The following is a 22372-nucleotide window of genomic DNA, read 5'->3' as shown; positions in this document are numbered from 1 at the left end:
ATTCGACACAGCATATGCAGAAGCCCTAATATAACTAAATGAGAGAAAACCAGAACAGTCGAAATCCCCATAAAGTGATTCCATTTTATAAATTAGTTCACTGAGACTTATAATCCTTTGGAGAAGTGAATATTTTCACTACACAGCCACTTTCCAGAAATTAAAACGCAGTGGATATGGGGAAAGTGAAAATTACACATTTGCCATTTTATTACCCGACACATAGTGCACACATTATGCTCTAGGGACACACGCCATAAATTAAGTGGGTTCATCTTACTATAATATTGCTAAATACAGGGATCCTAAATGTTCTTTGAGCACACTGCAAGACTCAGAAGTGAGACTGGATTTTGTTGGATTGGTTTATGGAAACCTTGTTGCTTTTAACAGCCCTTGAGCCACTAATATTGTGGGAGCTTCCTATTTTTCCAATGACAGATGATGGACCTGAGTGGGGACGTTTTTTGTGAGAATTGTTATTATATTCGCCTAATTAACATTGGTTTCTTTTTATTCAATATTTGGTAGGCAGAATGAACAAACAGTTGAACAACATGCCCTACTGGTTCATCCTATAAGGTTTTCTATTAGACTGTGACCTGTTATTGTCTTTGTAAATAATTAAAGGTTTTTTTACATAGCTTGTCATTTTTATAGACAGTTTAAGCAGAAATGTTAAAAAATATAAAACTGAAGGATATGTTAAAAAGATAATTGCTTTTATCTTAGCAGATGACTGTACCAGGAAATCAGAGGGACAGCTAACATCTTCAATTTTTAAATCTGATGATCTTGAGATCCTACAAGATACAACTGAAGTAAATGCCATTACTTCAGATATACCATCATCCCTTCACAGCAAAGATCTGTCATCCGATCCTATGAAACAGGTCCCATCTTCTGATTCATTACCGACTACTAAGAAAAATAATAGTCACAAAAGAGGCATTAAAAAACAAGCTGCTCCTAAAGCAAAAAAGTCATTTTCATGTTCAAAATGTGGGAAATGTTTTAACCGCAAATCAAATGTTGTTAAGCACCAGAAAACTCACACAGGGGAAAAGCCTTTTTCATGTTCAGAATGTGAGAAATGTTTTGTACATAAATCAAGTCTTGTTAATCATCTGAGAACTCACACAGGGGAGAAGCCTTTTTCATGTTCAGATTGTGGGAAATGTTTTAATCAGAAATCAAATGTTGTTAAGCACCAGAGAACTCACACAGGGGAGAAGCCTTTTTCCTGTTCAGAATGTGGGAAATGTTTTAACTGCAAATCAAATTTTCTTAAGCACCAGAAAACTCACACAGGGGAAAAGCCTTTTTCATGTTCAGAATGTGGGAAATGTTTTATCGAAAACTCAAGTCTTGTTAATCATCTGAGAACTCACACAGGGGAGAAGCCTTTTTCCTGTTCAGAATGTGGGAAATGTTTTAAGCAGAAATCGGTTCTTTATAGCCACCAGAGAACTCACACAGGGGAGAAGCCTTTTTCCTGTTCAGAATGTGGGAAATGTTTTAACTGCAAATCAAATTTTGTTAAGCACCAGAAAACTCACACAGGGGAAAAGCCTTTTTCATGTCCAAAATGTGGGAAATGTTTTGTCGATAAATCAAGTCTTGTTAATCATCTGAGAACTCACACAGGGGAGAAGCCTTTTTCCTGTTCAGAATGTGGGAAATGTTTTAAGCGGAAATCGGTTCTTTATAGCCACCAGAGAACTCATACAGGGCAGAACTCTTTTTTCTTGTTCAGAACGTGGGATATGTTTTAACCGGAAATCGTTTCTTTATAGCCACCAGAGAACTCACACAGGGGAGAAGCCTTTTTCCTGTTCAGAATGTGGGAAATGTTTTATCCTGAAAAGTAATCTTACAATACACCAAAGAACCCACACAGTGGAGAAGCCTTTTTCCTGTTCAGAATGTGAGAAATGTTTTAGCCGGAAAGAGCTTCTTCTTACACATCAGAGAACTCACACAGGGGAGAAGCCTTTTTCCTGTTCAGAATGTGGGAAATGTTTTATCCTGAAAAGTAATCTTACAATACACCAAAGAACCCACACAGTGGAGAAGCCTTTTTCCTGTTCAGAATGTGAGAAATGTTTTAGCCGGAAAGAGCTTCTTCTTACACATAAGAGAACCCACACAGGGGAGAAGCCTTTTTCCTGTTCAGAATGTGGGAAATGTTTTAACGGGAAAGTGCTTCTTGTTAGACATCAGAGCAGTCACACAGAGAAGACTTTTTAATTTTCTTAATGTGAGAAATGTTTTATTTGGAAATCAACCGTTAATAAACAACAGAGATGTCACTCAAAAGAGAAGCCTTTTTTATGTTCATATTGTTGGAATTGTTTTAACCAAACAATTATCTTGTCTCTTGTCTCTTGTCATTCCTCATGTTTGAAAGCAAAATGATAAAACTAAACTTTATTAATTCCAAATGTAAAACTATACACATAATTCACCCTATGAAGGTTAGTCAGAAGGTGAATAATAGAAAAACTCATATACTCCACATTTCAGTACATAGGGTGAGGTGATGTATACACACTCACTCTCCAAGCCTCTCATTTCTACGGGTTTCGTCATCCTCACCAAAGGCGACTCATTATTAACCTATATTCAAGCAAGACCAGACAAAAAAACTAATATCATAATGTCAATTAGTAGTGCAGACAAATTGTTCTAGACAAGTCTCAGTTTTTAGATGGCGCAATATATACCACTCAGGGAAAACTTACCAGCTACAGAGATCATTAGCAGCTTCTAACTAATGATCATGCTGCAGTCTGTCAAGGAATGAGTGCAATATCATTATAAAGACTAGGGATATGTGCAACTATAATGTCTGGGAGATCTGTGCAATTATTTAGTATGAATATGGAAATTATCTCGGAGCATTTAAATGTTCCCTGAGCTATATATACTGTATTTTCCCATACTATCTATTCCTGACATTGGAGTGGCTTATAAACTTATGAAGTATATAGTTTGAAGTCTAGGATCTGCCAATATGTGTCTAGCATTCTGTTTTGGATAACATGATACATGATTTTAGGTTTTTTTTTTTGTCTTGTCTCGCTTGAATATAGGTCATTATTAAATAGTCTCTTGATGAGTTGTCTTTGGTGAGGAAGATGAAACCCATAGAAATGAGAGGCTTGGAGAGTGAGTGTGTATACGTAACCTCATCTTATATACTGAGACGTGGGGTATATGTTTTTTCTATTAGTCACCTTCTGACTAACCTTCAGGGGGTGAATTATGGGCATAGTTTTACATTTGAAATTACCTTATATACTTGAGTAAAAGCCGACCCCCCTAATTTTGCCACAAAAACTGGGAAAACTTAATGACTCGAGTATAAGCCTAGGGTGGGAAATGCAGCAGCTACTGGTAAATTTCAAAAATAAAAATAGATACCAATAAAAGTTAAATTAATTGAGACATTAGTAGGATATGTGTTTTGAATGTCCATTTTGAATCAGGAGCCCCATATAATGCTCCATACAGTTCATGATGGCCCTATAAGATGCTCCATAATAAAATATGCCCCATAAAATGCTCCATAAAGTTTATGATCAGCTCTAAAAGATGCTTTATAGAAAATATGCCCCATATAATGCTGCATAGGTTGATTATGGCCCCATAAGATGCTTCATAGATAATGTGCCCCATGCAATGCTGCATAGATTGATTATGGCCCCATAAGATGCTCCATAGAAACATTTGCCCCATAGTCGGCTGCTGCGATAATAAAAAATAAATCACATACTCACCTCTTGTCCTGAGCAGGGCCCCCCAACACTTGCAATATTCATCTGTCCGTGTTCCACCGCTGGGCGCCGCTCTGTCTTCCACGTCCTCTGCCTGTGAAGTTCAGGTCAGAGGGTGGCACGCACATTAATCGCTTCATCCCGCCCTCTGACCTGAACGTCACAGGCAGAGGAGGCAGAAGACACAGCGGCGCCCAGCGGTGGAACGTGGACCGGTGAATATCGCGCAATACTCACCCTTCAGTCCCCATTATACTCACCTGCTCCCTGCGCGGTCCCTGGCAGCTTCTCACTTACAGATGATCCTTGGCGTCCGCAGCTTCTTCCTGTGCTCAGCGGTCACATCGTACCGCTCATTAAATTGAGCAAGGCTCACTAGCGCCATTGTTTTTGCACCGACAGCCAGTAGCAGCAACAGCACATTAGTGTACTTATTTATTCACTATTGTTATTTTATTTTTGTGGTGTTTTCTGGGTGGTGGCTTTGGTAGGGATACCTTTTAGGGTTTTTAGGGTCAGTTGACAGGGGATGCCAATCTCCGCTGTAAGGAAGGGAATCCATTAGGGTAAGGCACCTCTATCTTCCCTAGTCCTTTCCTTATTAACATTTATTTGTATCTAACGACTATCTGATCCTATTTTTGGGCTCCCTACCATAGTTTTTCAGTTTGGTATATGTGGTTTCTAGTTCTTTAATTTAAATATTGCTATTAAAAGAATATTTTTTAGGTCTTTTTTGTAACTCATTGGTTTTCTCCTCTAATACTAGACCTAGGCCATCCTTTTTGTTTTTCTCTAAGGCTACTTTCACACTAGCGTCGGAATCTCCCCGTCGCAATGCGTCGGGCCGAGATTCCGACGCTAGCGTTTGATGCGCTGCACAATGAGTGCAGCGGATGCATTTCTCCGGCGCATCCGCTGCCCCATTGTGAGGTGCGGGGAGGTGGGGGCGGAAAAAGCGGTCCGTCAGGAGCAAAAAACATTACATTTAACGTTTTTTGCTCCCGGCGGTCCGCCACAACACGGTGCAACCGTCGCACGACAGTTGCGACGTGTAGCAATGCGTCGCTAATGTTAATCTATGGGGCAAAAACGCATCCTGGAAACAACTTTGCAGGATGCGTTTTTTGCCATAAATGACGCATTGCGACGTATTGCAAAAAACGCTAGTGTGAAAGTAGCCTAAACCAGGTAGAGCAATGAAATTAGCCATTTTAGAAATACGGTCCATGACCACAAGGACGACGGTGCAACCAGAAGAACGAGGTAGGTCCGTAATAAAATCCATTGCAATATGTTGCCACGGAGTAGTAGGCACCGGAAGAGGATGTAAATGACCAGAAGGTAACTGCCTCAGAACTTTATTCTTAGCACAGGAAGGACAAGAGGCGACAAAACTTCGGACATCCTTTGAAAGAGTCGGCCACCAGTAGTAGCGAGAGATCAGACTGAGGGTCTTTTTGAAGCCGACATTTCCCGCCAGTATGGAAGCATGACTCCAAAGTAAAATGCGTTTCTTGCTCCTCTCAGAAACAAAAGTCTTACCCGGAGGTAAAGAGGTCAGAGAGACCGGAGCAACAGTGACAATCTTTGCAGCATCGATGATGTGCAAGGCCTCCTCCTCAATATCCTCTGACAAGAAAGACCTGGAAAGAGCGTCGGCCTTGAAGTTTTTATTACCAGACTGGAAGCAAAGTTGAACCGAGCGAAGAACAAGGCCTGCCGGGGATTTAGTCTGTGCGCAGAACAGATGTATGCCAAATTCTTATGATCCGTATAGATTACAAAAGGATGTAAAGCTCCCTCCAACAGATACCTCCACTCCTCCAGTGCCAATCTGATGGCTAAAAGTTCTCTGTCACCGATAGAATAGTTCTTTTCAGAAGATGAGAAGATCTTGGAGAAGAAGCCACAGGGAGCAAGACGACCAGAAGAGGACCTCTGAGAAAGTACAGCTCCGGCTCCGATAGCAGAGGCATCAACTTCAAGGACGAAAGGTTTATTAGCTTCAGGGCGCTGGAGTATAGGAGCGGAAGCAAATGCTTGCTTGAGAGACTGGAAAGCTGCTTCGACCTCTGCTGGCCAATGGTGAGGGTTAGCTCCTTTTCGTATTAATGCGGAGATGGGAGCAGACAAGGAAGAAAAATGAGGAATAAACTGCCGGTAGTAATTTGCAAAACCAAGAAATCGCTGATTTGCCTTTTACGCCAGACGGACGCGGCCAGTTGAGCACGGCAGAAACCTTCTCCGGATCCATACGTAAACCAGCATCGGAGATGACGAACCCCACGAAAGGCAGAGACGACTGTTCAAAGGCGCACTTCTCAAGTTTTGCGTACAGACGATTCTCTCTTAGACGCAGGAGTACTTGCTGTAATGCTCGCGCCGAGACTGGTTGGCGTGGGCGCCTGGGGGTGTGGCCCGCTGGACCACAGACCGAACTTCCCTAGAAGGGGCGTAACTAAGTAGCTTCCTAGGTGTTCACTGGAGCCTCTGATGGTGAGGTCAGACTTATGCAATAGGAAGCTACCAGGTACCACTCCAGGGGGGAGTCGACTGTGGATGCTAATCCCACCGGGGACAAGACACGGGCAGGCACGGCTGTGACAGCGGCTGACAGACGGTATGGCAGAGGCCCTGACGAGCAGACTGGCTTGACGGAGATACAGGCAGGCAGACGGGCACGGCTGGCACTCAGGCAGACAGGCGGGCACGGCTGGCACTGGCAGACAGGACTGATACTTTGGTAGGAACTGGCATTCAGATGGATGTATGGAAACAGGTAAGAACCTGTTCAGACTGGAGAATATAAAGAAATAGGTAGAGACCAGTATGGAAGTTGCAGAGTGAAGATAGAGCAAGAGTGGAAGCAAAGCTGAATCACAGGAGGCGGAGTAAGAGTAGGAGGTGGAGCTAAGAGAAGAGAAGGAGAAGGCAGAGCTATGAGCAGAGAAGGAGAAGGCAGAGCCAAGGACGGAGCCGCAGGGGGCGGAGCCAAAAGCGGAGATGCAGGAGGCAGAGCCAAGAGCGGAGATGCAGAAGGCAGAGCCAAGAGCGGAGATGCAGGAGGTGGAGCCAAGAGCAGAGACGCAGGAGGCGGAGCCAAGAGTAGAGATGCTGGAGGCGGAGCCAAGAGCGGACACGCTGGAGGCGGAGCCAAGAGCGGAGTCGCTGGAGGCAGAGCCAACAGCGGAGTCGCTGGAGGCGGAGCTAAAAGCCAGAACCGCAGGAGATAACGCCAAGAGCAAAAGACGTAGAACCGCAAGGAACGGAGCCAGGTAGAACTGCAAGGAGCGGAGCCGCAGAGCGAGAGCAGAGCCGCAGAGCAAAGCCACAGAGTGCAGAGCAAGGTCAGAGTACAGAGCTGAGAGCAAAACCACAGAGTGTAAAGCAAGGTCAGAGTGCAGAGCAAAGTTACAGAGAGCAGAGCTGAGAGAAAAGCTGAGAGACACAGAACCACAGGTTGTGGTAGAACTGGGCAGAGAGAAACAGAACCACAGACAGTGGCGAACAGAGCAGAAAGAAAAGACGGAGGTACACACAGCAGAGTGGGAAATGACACAGGAACGGACTTAGACCAGAGTTCAGACAGGAACGGACACTGATACACAAACAGAACACAGATGAAGGCCTACAGTATTGCAGCCCTCTGAGACAGGAAACAGACACGACCTCAGTAGCAAGTGCTAACTGAGGGGAATAGTTTGCTCAGGCATCCTCCAATGGTTGAGGATGCCTTAAATATCAGAGACCTCAAGGCTATTGGCCAGGAACACCCAAGGGAGGTGCACACAGTCTCAATAAGAATCCGGAGTGGCTGGCCCCGCCCCCCTATGCACACAGCCAGGAAGTGTACACAGAGCAAGCCGCCATGAAGCACATGGCATGGAGCCGGCAGCAGACAGATCTCACAGCATGGTACTGGGTGAGTGAGTAGATGTAATAGGCAGGTGGGGAATGGAAGGCCATGCAGTGATGCCGGCAGGGTTGTTACAGTACCCCCTCCTTTACGCCCCCTCTTCTTCAAACCTGCCAAAATGATCCATAGAAGAAGAAAGAAACCACTCACAGTCCAAGTCAAAACATCTTCAAAGTAGGATAAGGCCAACGGGTCACCAGTAGGGTTGAGCGACCTTGACTTTTTTAGAGGCGAGTCGGGTTTCGTGAGTGGGGGCCAGGAAAACAACTAGAGTGCCCATTTTAATGGCAAAAACATCCATTCTTCTTAATGAAGCTTGTCAATCTTAATTTCCCTTACAGTAATAGTAAGGCATTGGAAATTGGGGGTCATTTGGCTAAAGTTGTGGGGGGTAGGGCTGGTTCAAGTAATTAGTGGGCCCAGGAAATCTGGACCACGTCAGGGCAGTGGAGCAGGGAGAGGTAAGTATTTCAACTTTGCAAGTGCTGTGATCCTGAGCAAGCAGGGGGGCCCACTCGTTGGCATTGGCACTGGCACAGGGCCCCTTAAAGTACAGCGGTGTGTTTGCACAGCGGGGGCGCCTCCCACCGGCAGCAACACTTTTGCGTACTATGAGGGGCCCTGTGCCAGTGACATCGCCAATGAGTATTCCTCCCCCACCTGATGAAGGAACCTGCACCTTCATCTGCACCTTCCTCTTTGTCCCCGTGTAAGGTGGTATGGTATGCGGGAAGGGGGACTTGACTTTCAGCAGGGTCACAATCTTGCAGTGTAGTGTGCACGGGGAATGTTGCGTTATGGGTTAATGTACCAGCAGACTCATCTATCACTGGCTGGGCAATGGGCAGGATGAGGGGGAAACAGATATGGGCCCAAAGAATAAAGTGGGCTAAATGCAGTTCAAAATTGGTAACATGACTAACCAGGGGGCATTGCTTTGTTCAGTGGAGGACAACTGGAATGAGAGGCTGACACAGAGAGTAGGCCCAAATCATTAAGTAGTCTAAATGCAGTTCAAAATTGGCAACAGTAGTAAACAGGCGGCACAGCTTTGTTCACTGTAGGAGAATAGCAAGGAGCGGCAGACACAGATAGAAGGCCCCAACCCAACTAGTAGGCCCACTGCAGTTTTAAAATTCCCATAGGCTGAAAAACAGACAATTGTCGGTCATTTTTTGTAAAGAGGACAGCTGTATTGAGTGGCGCAGCCAGACACTACAAGTAGGCCTTAAACCACAAAGTTGGCTCGACGCAGGTTTAAAAAAGGTTACATGGGTACACGGTCTGCATTGGTGTGCTCAGTGGAGGACAATTGGAAGGAGGGACCACAGAAAGACTTTGTAGGTGTAAAGTTACAAAATAGCCTCTATGCAGCTTCGATTATGTGGCAACCTGGAGAATACCTTGGAGCGGAAGACACCGTCTCTACAACCCAGACCCAACTTGCAGGCCTAATGCAGTGTTGTTTCCAACAACTACTAAACGAGAGCTAGAAGCTCGAAGCTATGGAGAGGAAACCTGGGGAACACCTTGGAGTGGAAGACACCGTCTCTACAACCCAGACCCAACTTGTAGGCCTAATGCAGTGTTGTTTCCAACAACTACTAAACGAGAGCTAGAAGATCGAAGCTATGGAGAGGAAACCTGGGGAACACCTTGGAGCGGCAGACACCGTTAGTAGGCCATACCGAAGTAGTAGCCCCAATGCATTTTTCAAATTCCTATAGGCTGAAAACCAGACTATTGACGCTCAGCTTTTTTAAAAGGAGGACAGCTGTATTGAGTGGCGCAGACAGACACAGGTAGAAGGCCTTAAACCAAAAATTTGGTTCAATGCAGTTTAAAAAAGGTTACAGGGGTACACAGGCAGCATTGGTCTGTTTAATGGAGGAAAATTTCAATTATGGACCGCAGACAGACTTTGTACGCCTACTATTAAAAAAAGGATGCTCTATGCAATTTAAATTAGGTTCCAGGGGTACACGGGCAGCAGTGGTCTGGTCAGTGGAGGACTAGTGGAAGGAGGGACCGCAGGCAGGCTTAGTAGGCCTAACATAACAAAAGTGTGCTGTAGGCACTTTAAAATTGGTTCCAGGGGTACACGGGCAGCAGTGGTCTGGTCAGTGGAGGACTAGTGGAAGGAGGGACTGCAGGCAGGCTTAGTAGGCCTAACATAACAAAAGTGTGCTGTAGGCACTTTAAAATTGGTTCCAGGGGTACACGGGCAGCAGTGGTCTGGTCAGTGGAGGACTAGTGGAAGTGTTATGATAAGGTAATTCAGTACCACAATGGACATAGAAGTCAGAGCACATACAGTGACCTGACAATAACCCAAAAACATAGAACGAGCTCTGAGACGTGGGAACTCTGCTGACCGCAATCCCTAATCCTCTCCAACCACACTAGAGGCAGCCGTGGATTGCGCCTAACGCTCCCTATGCAACTCGGCACAGCCTGAGAAACTAGCTAGCCTGAAGATAGAAAAAAAGCCTACCTTGCCTCAGAGAAACACCCCAAAGGAAAAAGCAGCACCCACATATAATGACTGTGAGTTAAGATGAAAAGACAAACGTAGAGATGAAATAGATTTAGCAAAGTGAGGCCCGACCTTCTGAACAGAGCGAGGATAGGAAAGGTAACTTTGCGGTCAACACAAAACCCCACAAACAACCACGCAAAGGGGGCAAAAAGACCCTCCGTACCGACTAATGGCACGGAGGTACACCCTCTGCGTCCCAGAGCTTCCAGCAAGCAAGAAAAAACAAATAAGCAAGCTGGACAGAAAAAAACAGCAAACAAAATAACAAAAGCGGAACTTAGCTATGCAGAGCAGCAGGCCACAGGAACAATCCAGGAGGAAACAAGTCCAATACTAGAACATAGACTGGAGGCCAGGATCAAAGCACTAGGTGGAGTTAAATAGAGCAGCACCTAACGACTTCACCACATCACCTGAAGAAGGAAACTCAGAAGCCGCAGTACCACTCTCCTCCACCAACGGAAGCTCAAAGAGAGAATCAGCCGAAGTACCACTTGTGACCACAGGAGGGAGCTCTGCCACAGAATTCACAACATGGAAGGAGGGACCGCAGGCAGGCTTAGTAGGCCTAACATAACAAAAGTGCTGTAGGCACTTTAAAATTGGTTCCAGGGGTACACGGGCAGCAATGGTCTGGTCAGTGGAGGAATAGTGGAAGGAGGGATCGCAGACAGGCTTAGTAGGCCTAACATAACAAAAGTAGGCTGTAGGCACTTGGAATTCTCTTGCAGGGGTACACAGGCAGCATTGGTGTTGTCAGCGGAGGCCGATTGTAATGAGTGACTGACATTTAGTACTCCCCAAAAATAAATATATGTTAATGTCTCGCATTACAACAAAACCAAAACACAAAAGGGTGGCATACTTAGGTACAGGGGTGGGCTCCTCTGCTGAGTTTCAGACCTAGTAATTTTGCGCTAAGTATTTACTGGTGTAAATATAGGACACTGCCCCTGACTATTTTAAGTACCATCATACATGTCAACACAATGGTATTGTCAGTGCCAGGCATTGAAGGATGTCAGCGCATAGACTAAACATTGGTGGAACTGTGAGAGATAATTTTTCAAGTGGTAGAGCAATGTTTGAGCTAGGGGGGGACTCTCTTGTGGCCAGCGGTACAGGCCCAGGGCCCCTCATGTTACAACGGTGTGTCTGACGTTGGGTGCGCACCACCACCGCCAGAGACACTTTATTGTATTATGAGGGACCCAGTGGCAGTGCTGTCGACCAAAAGCGGGCACACCCACCTCTTCAGACAAACTGCACTCTCACGGGTGCTTGCGCCAAGTGGCGAGACCACGGCCCCGTGGGGGGAGTTTGGCCATTTAGGGAGGTGTAAACATGTCGTATGCTGGACAAACAGCTGCTGCAAATTACGAGATTGGAAAAGTCAGTCAGAGCACTCCACAAGCAAGACCTTTTCATAGGAAGGCTAGGTGTCAGCCGGGAAAGGTGGGGCAAAAGAATTCGAAATCCAGTTGTGGTTCATTTTAATGAAGGTTAGATCATCAACATTTTGGGTAGCCAGACGAGTCCTTTTTTCGGTTAATATTGAACCTGCAGCACTGAATACTCTTTCTGATAGCACACTAGCTGCTGGGCAAGCTAGCTCCTGCAATGCATATTCTGCCAATTCTGGCCAGGTGACTAATTTGGATGCCCAGTAATCAAATGGGAATGACGGTTGAGGGAGAACATCGATAAGGGATGAAAAATAGTTAGTAACCATACTGGACAAATGTTGTCTCCTGTCACTTTGAATTGATGCTGCAGTGCCTGTCCTGTCTGCGGTCATAGCAAAATCACTCCACAACCTGGTCAGAAAACCCCTCTGTCCAACGCCACTTCTGATTTGTGCACCTCTAACACCTCTGGCCTGCTGCCCCCTGCAGCTCGTGTGATAACGATCACCGGTGCTGTGTGCTGGGAATGCCTGAATCAAACGGTCAACAAGAGTTGATTGTTTGGTTGCTAATATTTGTTCCAGGTTCTCATGTGGCATAATATTTTGCAATTTGCCTTTATAGCGAGGATCAAGGAGGCAGGCCAACCAGTAATCGTCATCGTTCATCATTTTAGAAATGCGTGTGTCCCTTTTGAGGATATATAAGGCATAATCCGCCATGTGGGCCAAAGTTCCAGTTGTCAAATCTGCGGTTGTGCTGGGTTGAGGGTCAGTTTCAGGCACATCTACGTCACTTGTATCCCTAAAAAAAACCTGAACCCGGCCTTGCAACGCCACCAGTTGCTATTGGCCCCGGAGAAGCTTCATCATTAAAAAAAACTCTCATCCCCATCATCCTCCTCGTCCTCCTCCTGTTCGCCCGCTACCTCGTCCTGTACACTGCCCTGACCAGACAATGGCTGACTGTCATCAAGGCTTTCCTCTTCCTCTGCTGCAGACGCCTGCTCCTTTATGTGCGTCAAACTTTGCATCAGCAGACGCATTAGGGGGATGCTCATGGTTATTATGGCGTTGTCTGCACTAACCAGCCGTGTACATTCCTCAAAACACTGAAGGACGTGACACATGTCTTGTACCTTCGACCACTGCACACCTGACAACTCCATGTCTGCCATCCTACTGCCTGCCCGTGTATGTGTATCCTCCCACAAAAACATAACAGCACGCCTCTGTTCGCACAGTCTCTGAAGCATGTGCAGTGTTGAGTTCCACCTTGTTGCAACGTCGATGATTAGGCGATGCTGGGGAAGGTTCAAAGACCGCTGATAGGTCTGCAAACGGCTGGAGTGTACGGTCGAACGGCGGATATGCGAGCAAAGTCCGCGCACTTTGAGGATCAGGTCGGATAACCCCGGATAACTTTTCAGGAAGCACTGCACCACCAGGTTTAAGGTGTGAGCCAGGCAAGGAATGTGTTTCAGTTGGGAAAGGGAGATGGCAGCCATGAAATTCCTTCCATTATCACTCACTACCTTGCCTGCCTCAAGATCTACAGTGCCCAGCCACGACTGTGTTTCTGCAAGAACTCAGACAGAACTTCCGCGGTGTGTCTGTTGTCGCCCAAACACTTCATAGCCAATACAGCCTGCTGACGCTTGCCAGTAGCTGCCCCATAATGGGACACCTGGTGTGCAACAGTGCCAGCTGCGGATGGAGTGGTTGAGCGACTGCGGTCTGTGGACGAGCTCTCGCTTCTGCAGGAGGAGGAGGAGGAGGGGGTGCGAACGGCTACAGCCAACTGTTTCCTAGACCGTGGGATAGGCAGAACTGTCCCAAAATTGCTGTCCCCTGTGGACCCTGCATCCACCACATTCACCCAGTGTGCCGTGATGGACACATAACGTCCCTGGCCATGCCTACTGGTCCATGCATCTGTTGTCAGGTGCACCTTTGTACTCACAGATTGCCTGAGTGCATGGACGATGCGCTCTTTAACATGCTGGTGGAGGGCTGGGATGGCTTTTCTCGAAAAGAAGTGTTGACTGGGTAGCTCGAAGCGTGGTACAGCGTAGTCCATCAGGGCTTTGAAAGCTTCGCTTTCAACTAACCGGTAGGGCATCATCTCTTACGAGATTAGTCTAGCTATGTGGGCGTTCAAACCCTGTGTACGCGGATGCGAGGCTAAGTACTTCCTTTTTCTAACGAGAGTCTCATGTAGGGTGAGCTGGACTGGAGAGCTGGAGATCGTGGAACTAGCGGGGGTGCCGGTGGACATGGCAGACTGAGAGACGGTTGGAGACGGTATTCTTGCCGGTGCCCTACATGCAGTGTTTCCACCTACAAAACTGGTGATTCCCTGACCCTGACTGCTTTGGCCTGGCAACGAAACCTGCACAGATACTGCAGGTGGTGCGGAAAATGGTGGCCTTACAGTGACGGAAGGGATGTAGCGTTGCTGACTAGCTTCATTGGCCGAGGGTGCAACAACCTTAAGGGACATTTGGTAGTTAGTCCAGGCTTGCAAATGCATGGTGGTTAAATGTCTATGCATGCAACTTGTATTTAGAGTTGTCAGATTCTGACCTCTGCTTAAGGTAGTTGAACATTTTTGACAGATGACTTTGCGCTGATCAATTGGATGTTGTTTAAAAAAATGCCAGACTGCACTCTTTCTAGCATCGGATACCTTTTCAGGCATTGCAGACTGAGCTTTAACCGGATGGCCACGCTGTCCTCCAACAGCTTTTGGTTTTGCCACGCGTTTTGGGCCAGATACGGGCCCGGCAGATGGAACCTGTTGCGATGTTGATGCCTGCTGCGGCCCCTCCTCCTCCGCTTCAGAACTACTGCCGCCTGCACCCTGTTCCCCCAATGGCTGCCAATCGGGGTCAACAACTGGGTCATCTATAACCTCCTCTTCTATCTCGTGTGCAACTTCGTCTGTGTCACCGTGTAAGTCGGTGGTATAGCGTTCGTGACGGGGCACCATAGTCTCATCAGGGTCTGATTCTGGATCAGTACACTGCGAGGGCAATGTTGTGGTCTGAGTCAAAGGAACAGCATAGTAATCTGGCTGTGGCTGTGCATCAGTGCACTCCATGTCCGATTCAACTTGTAATGGGCATGGCCTGTTAACTGTTTCACTTTCTAAGCCAGGGACGGTATGTGTAAAGAGCTCCATGGAGTAACCCGTTGTGTCGCCTGCCGCATCCTTCTCTGTTGTTGTTTTTGCTGAAGAGGACAAGGAAGCGACTTGTCCCTGACCGTGAACATCCACTAACGACGCGTTGCTTTTACATTTACCAGTTTCAGAAGAGGAGGCAAAAGAGCTAGAGGCTGAGTCAGCAAGGTAAGCCAAAACTTTCTCTTGCTGCTCCGGCTTTAAAAGCGGTTTTCCTACTCCCAGAAAAGGGAGCGTTCGAGGCCTTGTGTAGCCAGACGACGAACCAGGCTCCACAGCTCGAGACTTAGGTGCTACATTGTTTTTCCCACGACCACCTGATGCTCCACCACCACTACCATCATTACCAGCTGGCAATGAACGCCCACGGCCACAACCTCTTCCACCAGACTTCCTCATTGTTTTAAAAACGTAACCAAAGTAACGGTATTTATTACAGTCAAACAACTTACAAGGTGAACTCTAACTTCTGTAGGATTTAGATATCCCTTTATAGGTGGGTGAGACCGCCAGGAAAATCAGGCACAATATTACACACTCGGTTTTCTGTGGCACCAAATGAGAGAGATGCCACACACGCAGGACTGTCACTCAAGCACAAATGCCAATATTAAACTCCCACTGTTTATTTTTTTTTCAGGGAGAATTTAAACCCCCCCCCCAAAAAAAAAAAAAACAGACACTAGGCTTTCTGTGGCCCACTATTTGAGAGAGATGGCACACACAGGACTGGCACACAAGCACAAACGCCAATATTAATCTCCTACTTTTTTTTTGGTCAGGGAGAATTTATAAACCAAATTGACAAAAAAAAAACTAGGCTTTCTGTGGCCCACTATTTGAGAGAGATGGCCCACACAGGACTGGCACACAAGCAGAAAGGCCAATATTAATCTCCCACTGTTTTTTTTGGTCAGGAAGAATTTATAAACCAAATTAACAAAAAAAAAACACTAGGCTTTCTATGGCCCACTATTTGAGAAAGATGGCACACAAAGGACTGGCACACAAGCACAAACGCCAATATTAATCTCCCACTGTTTTTTTTGGTCAGGGAGAATTTATAAACCAAATAATAAAAAAAAAAAACACTAGGCTTTCTATGGCCCACTATTTGAGAGAGATGGCACACACAGGACTGGCACACAAGCAGAAAGGCCAATATTAATCTCCCACTGTTTTTTTTTTGTCAGGGAGAATTTATAAACCAAATTAACAAAAAAAAAAAAACTAGGCTTTCTGTGGCCCACTATTTGAGAGAGATGGCACACACAGGACTGGCCCACAAGCAGAAAGGCCAATATTAATCTCCCACTGTTTTTTTTTATCAGGGAGAATTTATAAACCAAATTAACAAAAAAAAACACTAGGCATTCTATGGCCCACTATTTGAGAGAGATGGCACACACAGGACTGGCACACAAGCACAAACGCCAATATTAATCTCCCACTGTTTTTTTTTTGGTCGGGGAGAATTTATAAACCAAATAAATAAATTTAAAAAAATAGGCTTTCTATGGCCCACTATTTGAGAGAGATGGCACACCCAGGACTGGCACACAAGCAGAAAGGCCAATATTAATCTCCCACTGTTTTTTTTATCAGGGAGAATTTATAAACCAAATTAACAAGAAAAAAACACTAGGCTTTCTATGGCCCACTATTTGAGAGAGATGGCACACCCAGGACTGGCACACAAGCAGAAAGGCCAATATTAATCTCCCACTGTTTTTTTTGTCAGGGAGAATTTATAAACCAAATTAACAAAAAAAAACACTAGGCTTTCTATGGCCCACTATTTGAGAGAGATGGCACACACAGGACTGGCACACAAGCAGAAAGGCCAATATTAATCTCCCACTGTTTTTTTTTGTCAGGGAGAATTTATAAACCAAATTAACAAAAAAAAAATAGGATTTCTATGGCCCACTATTTGAGAGAGATGGCACACACAGGACTGGCACACAAGCACAAACGCCAATATTAATCTCCCACTGTTTTTTTTTTTTAAGGGAGAATTTAAGAACCAAAAACAGGCACTAGCCTTTCTGTGCCCCAAAATTGGAGAGAGATGGCACACACAGGACTGGCACTCTAGCAGAAATGCCAATCTTAATCCCCCACTCCTTTTTTTGGTTAGGGAGAATTGCCAAGAAATCAGGGCCAGTATTACACACAAAGCTTTTTGTGCCCCAAAATTGGAGAGAGATGGCACACACAGGAATGGCACTCTAGCAGAAATGCCAATCTTAATGTCCCACAACTTTTTTTTTAGGGAGAATTTAAAAAAAAAAAAAAAAAGGGACTGTGTTACAATTACTATCTCCCTGCAGTAATCTCAGCCAGGTATGGCAGGCAGCAATAAGAAGGAGTGGACTGCTGCACAAATTAAATCAAAAGTGTGGACAAACAAAAAAGATAGCTGTGCAGACAGGAAGGAACAACAGGATTTATGCTTTGAAAAAAGCAGTTGGTTTGCACAGCGGCGTACACAAAGCAATGCAGCTATCAGGGAGCCTTTAGGGCAGCCCAATGAGCTACAGCGCTGAGGAAAAAAAAATGTAGCTTCCACTGTCCCTGCAAACAAAAGATGGTGTTGGACAGTGGAAATCGCTACAGCACAGGCGGTTTGGGGGTTAATGGATCCTGCCTAAAGCTATCCCTGCTTCTGATGAAGCGGCAGCAACCTCTCCCTATGCTCCGATCAGCAGCAGTAAGATGGCGGTCGGCGGGAACGCCCCTTTATAGCCTCTGTGACGCCGCAGACAGCAAGCCAATCACTGCAATGCCCTTCTGTAAGATGGTGGGGACCAGGACCTATGTCATCACGCTGCCCACACTCTGCGTCCACTTTCATTGGCTGAGAAATGGCGCTTTTCGCGTCATTGAAACGCGACTTTGGCGCAAAAGTCGCGTACCGCATGGCCGACCCCACACAGGGATCGGGTCGGGTTTCATGAAACCCGACTGTGCCAAAAGTCGGCGACTTTTGAAAATGAACGATCCGTTTCGCTCAACCCTAGTCACCAGGAATCTGAGAAGACAATGTCTCTTTGTGCCTAACAGGGTTAGCTTGATTAGAAATCTCAGCTAGCAAAGTCTCTTTGTACCCAATGGGGTTAGCTTCCTCAATAGACTGGACCACTACCTCAGGATAGACAAGAAGCAGGGACTTAGATGCTACTAACTCGATATCTTCACCAGCCGGCCATATGGAAGCCAAAGGAACACTCACAGGATACATCTTCTGCCCGATATCCGGAGACCAACTTTCAGGTAGCAGCGGTGTTCTAGAGCACTGAACACAGGAAAAATCATTGGAACAGAGGGTGGAGAACAACAATTCCACCGGATCAGAAAAAAACTGAGAGGAAAAAACTTCTGTTATGGATTCTTCACCAACCGGCCATATAGACGATGAAGGCACCCACATAAGAACCATTTTCTGCCAATTATCCAGAAAAAAACGTCCAAGAGGCGGAGGTATTTCCATGAACGTGTTACAGGTATAGTCATTAGAGACTGCAGGAGAGATTGTCACCACTCTCCCATCTTTGGTAACATCAGCACTCCTTGACTCGATGACTAACGGGTTACTGGTATAGTCACAAGAGACGTGTGGAGAAATAGTCACTGCTTCCTCATCTTGGGTGACGTCAACACACCTTGACTCAACGACTAGCAGACCAGCAGAAGAAGAAGACACAGTTGACTGTCTTTGACGCATGGGAACCAGACCCCTCTCACGACTGGGTAAATTCAAACGAAGCATTTTGCAAGAACTCTTGACCAGAGCAGGTGATAGAGTCCTAGGCTCAGAATGACCCATGGGCATAACAGACAGCATACGGAAGACAAACTTCTTCGAGTATAAGGCTCCAACCTGGAGCTGTAATTGTCCTTGAAGGACTAGACTACTCTTGAGTAGGGCTTGACCAACTTCAGACAACGCCCTCACCGGGTTCTGGAGCTGTAGAACGGAGACCATACCCCAACACCATCTGGCAGCGACTTTACCACGCCAAAGCTCCCGGAAAACAGAGACACAGTCTTTGATTTTGATGGAGAGGAAATACTCTCACCTAGGGCAGCCTCTCCTGCCGGCCCAGGGTTTTGGAGTTTTAGATCTTCAGGGCAAAGACCGTCTGGATGTTCCTTGCAACCGCAGCGATACAGCGTTCCCTTCTTACGGCTGGATTTGAGCTGCTGCTTTGCCAGCCCACTTTTATCAGCCTTCTGGGGTTTTGCTTGGGTAGCTGCTGGGACAGGTAGAGGAACAGGCGGATTTTGGACGGGCTTGGTCAGACGTGGCGGTTTCTTTGGAGGATTCGCTCGTCTGGACCGCCTCTGGGATCTGGTGAGGGAAGACTTTGCAGGAGGAGCTGGCTTAGGCGCTTTGAAGGCTTTCAGGAAGACCATCAGGAAGGCCTCAAGGTTTGAGAGGATAGGATCCCTTGCTTCCCAGAGAGGGTTAATCCAACTCAATGCATCTCCTGCTAGGTAGGACACCAGATATCCCACTTTGGCCCGATCAGAGGTGAAATCAGACGCATTCTCTTCGATATACACCAGGCTATGCATCAGGAACTCCATGCACTCTTCTGGATCTCCATAGAATTTTGGTGGAGGCTTCGGAAGGAGTTCTTTATAAGCAAGGTGATAATACATATCATCAGAGACAATGAGTTGACCACCTGGAGTAGGTGTAGGCAGATTTATGTATGGAAACAGGTAAAAACCTGTTCAGACTGGAGAATATAAAGAAATAGGTAGAGACCAGTATGGAAGTTGCAGAGTGAAGATAGAGCAAGAGTGGAAGCAAAGCTGAATCACAGGAGACGGAGTAGGAGGTGGAGCTAAGAGAAGAGAAGGAGAAGGCAGAGCTATGAGCAGAGAAGGAGAAGGCAGAGTCAAGGACGGAGCCGCAGGGGGCGGAGCCAAGAGCGGAGACGCTAGAGGCAGAGCCAAGAGCGGAGACGCAGGAGGCAGAGCCAAGAGCAGACACGCTGGAGGCGAAGCCAAGAGCGGAGTCGCTGGAGGTGGAACCAAGAGCGGAGTCGCTGGAGGCAGAGCCAAGAGTGGAGTCGCTGGAGGCGGAGGCAAGAGCCAGAAATGCAGGAGATAACGCCAAGAGCAAAAGACGTAGGACCGCAAGGAGCGGAGCCAGGTAGAACCGCAAGGAGCGGAGCCGCAGAGCGAGAGCAGAGCAGAGCCGCAGAGCAAAGCCACAGATTGCAGAGCAAGATCAGAGTGCAGAGCTGAGAGCAAAGCCACAGAGTGTAAAGCAAGGTCAGAGTGCAGAGCAAAGTTACAGAGAGCAGAGCTGAGAGAAAAGCTGAGAGACACAGAATCACAGGTTGTGGTAGAACTGAGCAGAGAGAAGCAGAACCACAGACAGTGGCGAACAGAGCAGAAAGATAAGACGGAGGTACACACAGCAGAGTGTGAAATGACAAATGACAAAGGAGGAACAGGAACGGACTTAGACCAGAGTTCAGACAGGAACGGACACGGATACACAATCAGAACACAGATGAAGGCCTGCAGTATTGCAGCCCTCTGAGACAGGAAACAGACACGACCTGGCAGCTCAGTAGCAAGTGCTAACTGAGGGGAATAGTTTGCTCAGGCATCCTCCAATGGGTGAGGATGCCTTAAATATCAGAGACCTCAAGGCTATTGGCCAGGAACACCCAAGGGAGGTGCACACAGTCTCAATAAGAATCCGGAGTGGCTGGCGCCGCCCCCCTATGCACACAGCCAGGAAGTGTACACAGAGCAAGCTGCCATGAAGCACATGGCATGGAGCTGGCAGCAGACAGATCTCACAGCATGGCACTGGGTGAGTGAGTAGATGTAACAGGCAGGTGGGGAATGGAAGGCCATGCAGTGATGCCGGCAGGGTTGTTACACTTGCCAAACATCTCTCCTATGAGAAGGCAGATCTGGAGAAAACACAAGAATATCGTCCAAGTACACCACAACACAGGTGTAAAGTAGATCCCAAAAAACATGATTCACCAATTCTTGGAAGACTGCGGGTGCATTGCATAAACCGAAGGGCATTACCAAATACTCGTAGTGACCATCTCTGGTGTTAAAGGCAGTCTTTCACTCGTCTCTGGATACGGATCAAATTATTGGCACCTCTGAGATCCAGTTTAGTGAAGATTCGTGCTCCTCGCAGATGATCGAAGAGTTAAGGAATGAGAGGAAGTGGATACTTGTTTTTAATTGTGATATTATTGAGGCCACGGTAATCAATGCAGGGATGAAGGGAACCATCCTTCTTCTTGACAAAGAAAAAAACAGCTCCTGCAGGAGATGAGGACTTCTGAATAAAGCCTCTGGCCAAGTTTTCTTGGACATATTCTGACATGGCTTGAGTCTCGGCAGGAGACAGAGGATAGATACGACCTCTGGGAGGAGTAGAACCAGGAACAAGGTCAATCGGACAATCATATGAGCGATGCGGTGGTAGAATCTCCGCCTCCTCTTTGTCAAATACATCCAAAAAGAGAAATATGTCGAAGGTAGGTTCGCTGGTTCCGGAACTGACCAAGAGGAACTTGCAGGCTTGATGGAAAGCAAGCACCTATTCAGACAAGATTGTCCCCAACTTAGAACATCTCCAGTACGCCAGTCCAGAGTAGGCTCGTGATTCCTTAGCCAGGGAAGTCCTAAAAGAAACGAATGAGACAGAGAGGGCAGAACATAAAAAGCCAACTTCTCTTGATGAAGAGCTCCAATTTGAAGTTCAACTTCTTCAGTGACCAAGTTGATGGAGTCCCACAATGGCTGACCATCGACAGAAGCTATTTGCCTAGGAGTCTCCAAGGGCCTGACAGGAATCCCAAGTCTCCTAAGAAACTCCAGTTGAACAAAATTCCCAGCCGCACCTGAATCAACATAAGCCTCCTGAGGGAAGCGACTGGAACCCAAGTGCAATAAAACAGACAAAATCAGAGGTGGAGAGGAATCATTGCTACCTAGGGAGGCCTCTCTTACCTGTCCTAGGTGGAGGCATTTCAGAGCTTCTGGGGAGAGGAATGCAGAAGATGAGAGGCACTGCCGCAATAAAAGCAAAGACCCTGTGCAAGTCTCTCCTTGTGGCGCTGTTCAGCGGACTTGAGGCGATCTACCTACATGGGCTCAGGAGGAGAAGAAGAAGAGGCTGAAGCGGTTTGGGAGAAGGAAACACCACGTACCAGAGGACAAATGAAGAGGTCTCCTCTCTCTGACCACTTCGTGGGAACCCTCCTGGAAGCGCAAATCTATGCGGGTGGCCAGGGAAATAAGATCATCCAAAGAAGTGGTCGTGTCTCGCCCTGCCAGCTCATCCTTTATCCAGGACGAAAGACCTCGCCAAAATGCTCCAACCAAAGCCTCATTGTTCCAACCTAGGTCTGAGGACAACGTTTGAAAACGGATTGCGTACTGACCTATGGAAAGAGTGCCCTGGTGAAGGTTGAAGAGGGACACCGTAGTAGAGACCAACCAACCGGGTTCATCAAATACCTTGCGGAAGGTATCTAAGAAGGGATTA

The 22372-nt window shown here is 46.7% G+C and overlaps 1 pseudogene; it reads left to right on the top strand.

The window, feature by feature from the left end:
* The window catches only part of LOC138663571 (zinc finger protein 585A-like), a 170333-nt pseudogene that overhangs the window by 92088 nt on the left and 55873 nt on the right, over window positions 1-22372 (top strand).

The sequence above is a fragment of the Ranitomeya imitator genome, chromosome 2, assembly GCF_032444005.1.
Source record: "Ranitomeya imitator isolate aRanImi1 chromosome 2, aRanImi1.pri, whole genome shotgun sequence".
Taxonomy (NCBI): Eukaryota; Metazoa; Chordata; class Amphibia; order Anura; family Dendrobatidae; genus Ranitomeya; species Ranitomeya imitator.
Note: the sequence above shows the minus strand (reverse complement) of the source record. Positions and strands in the feature narration are given on the sequence as shown.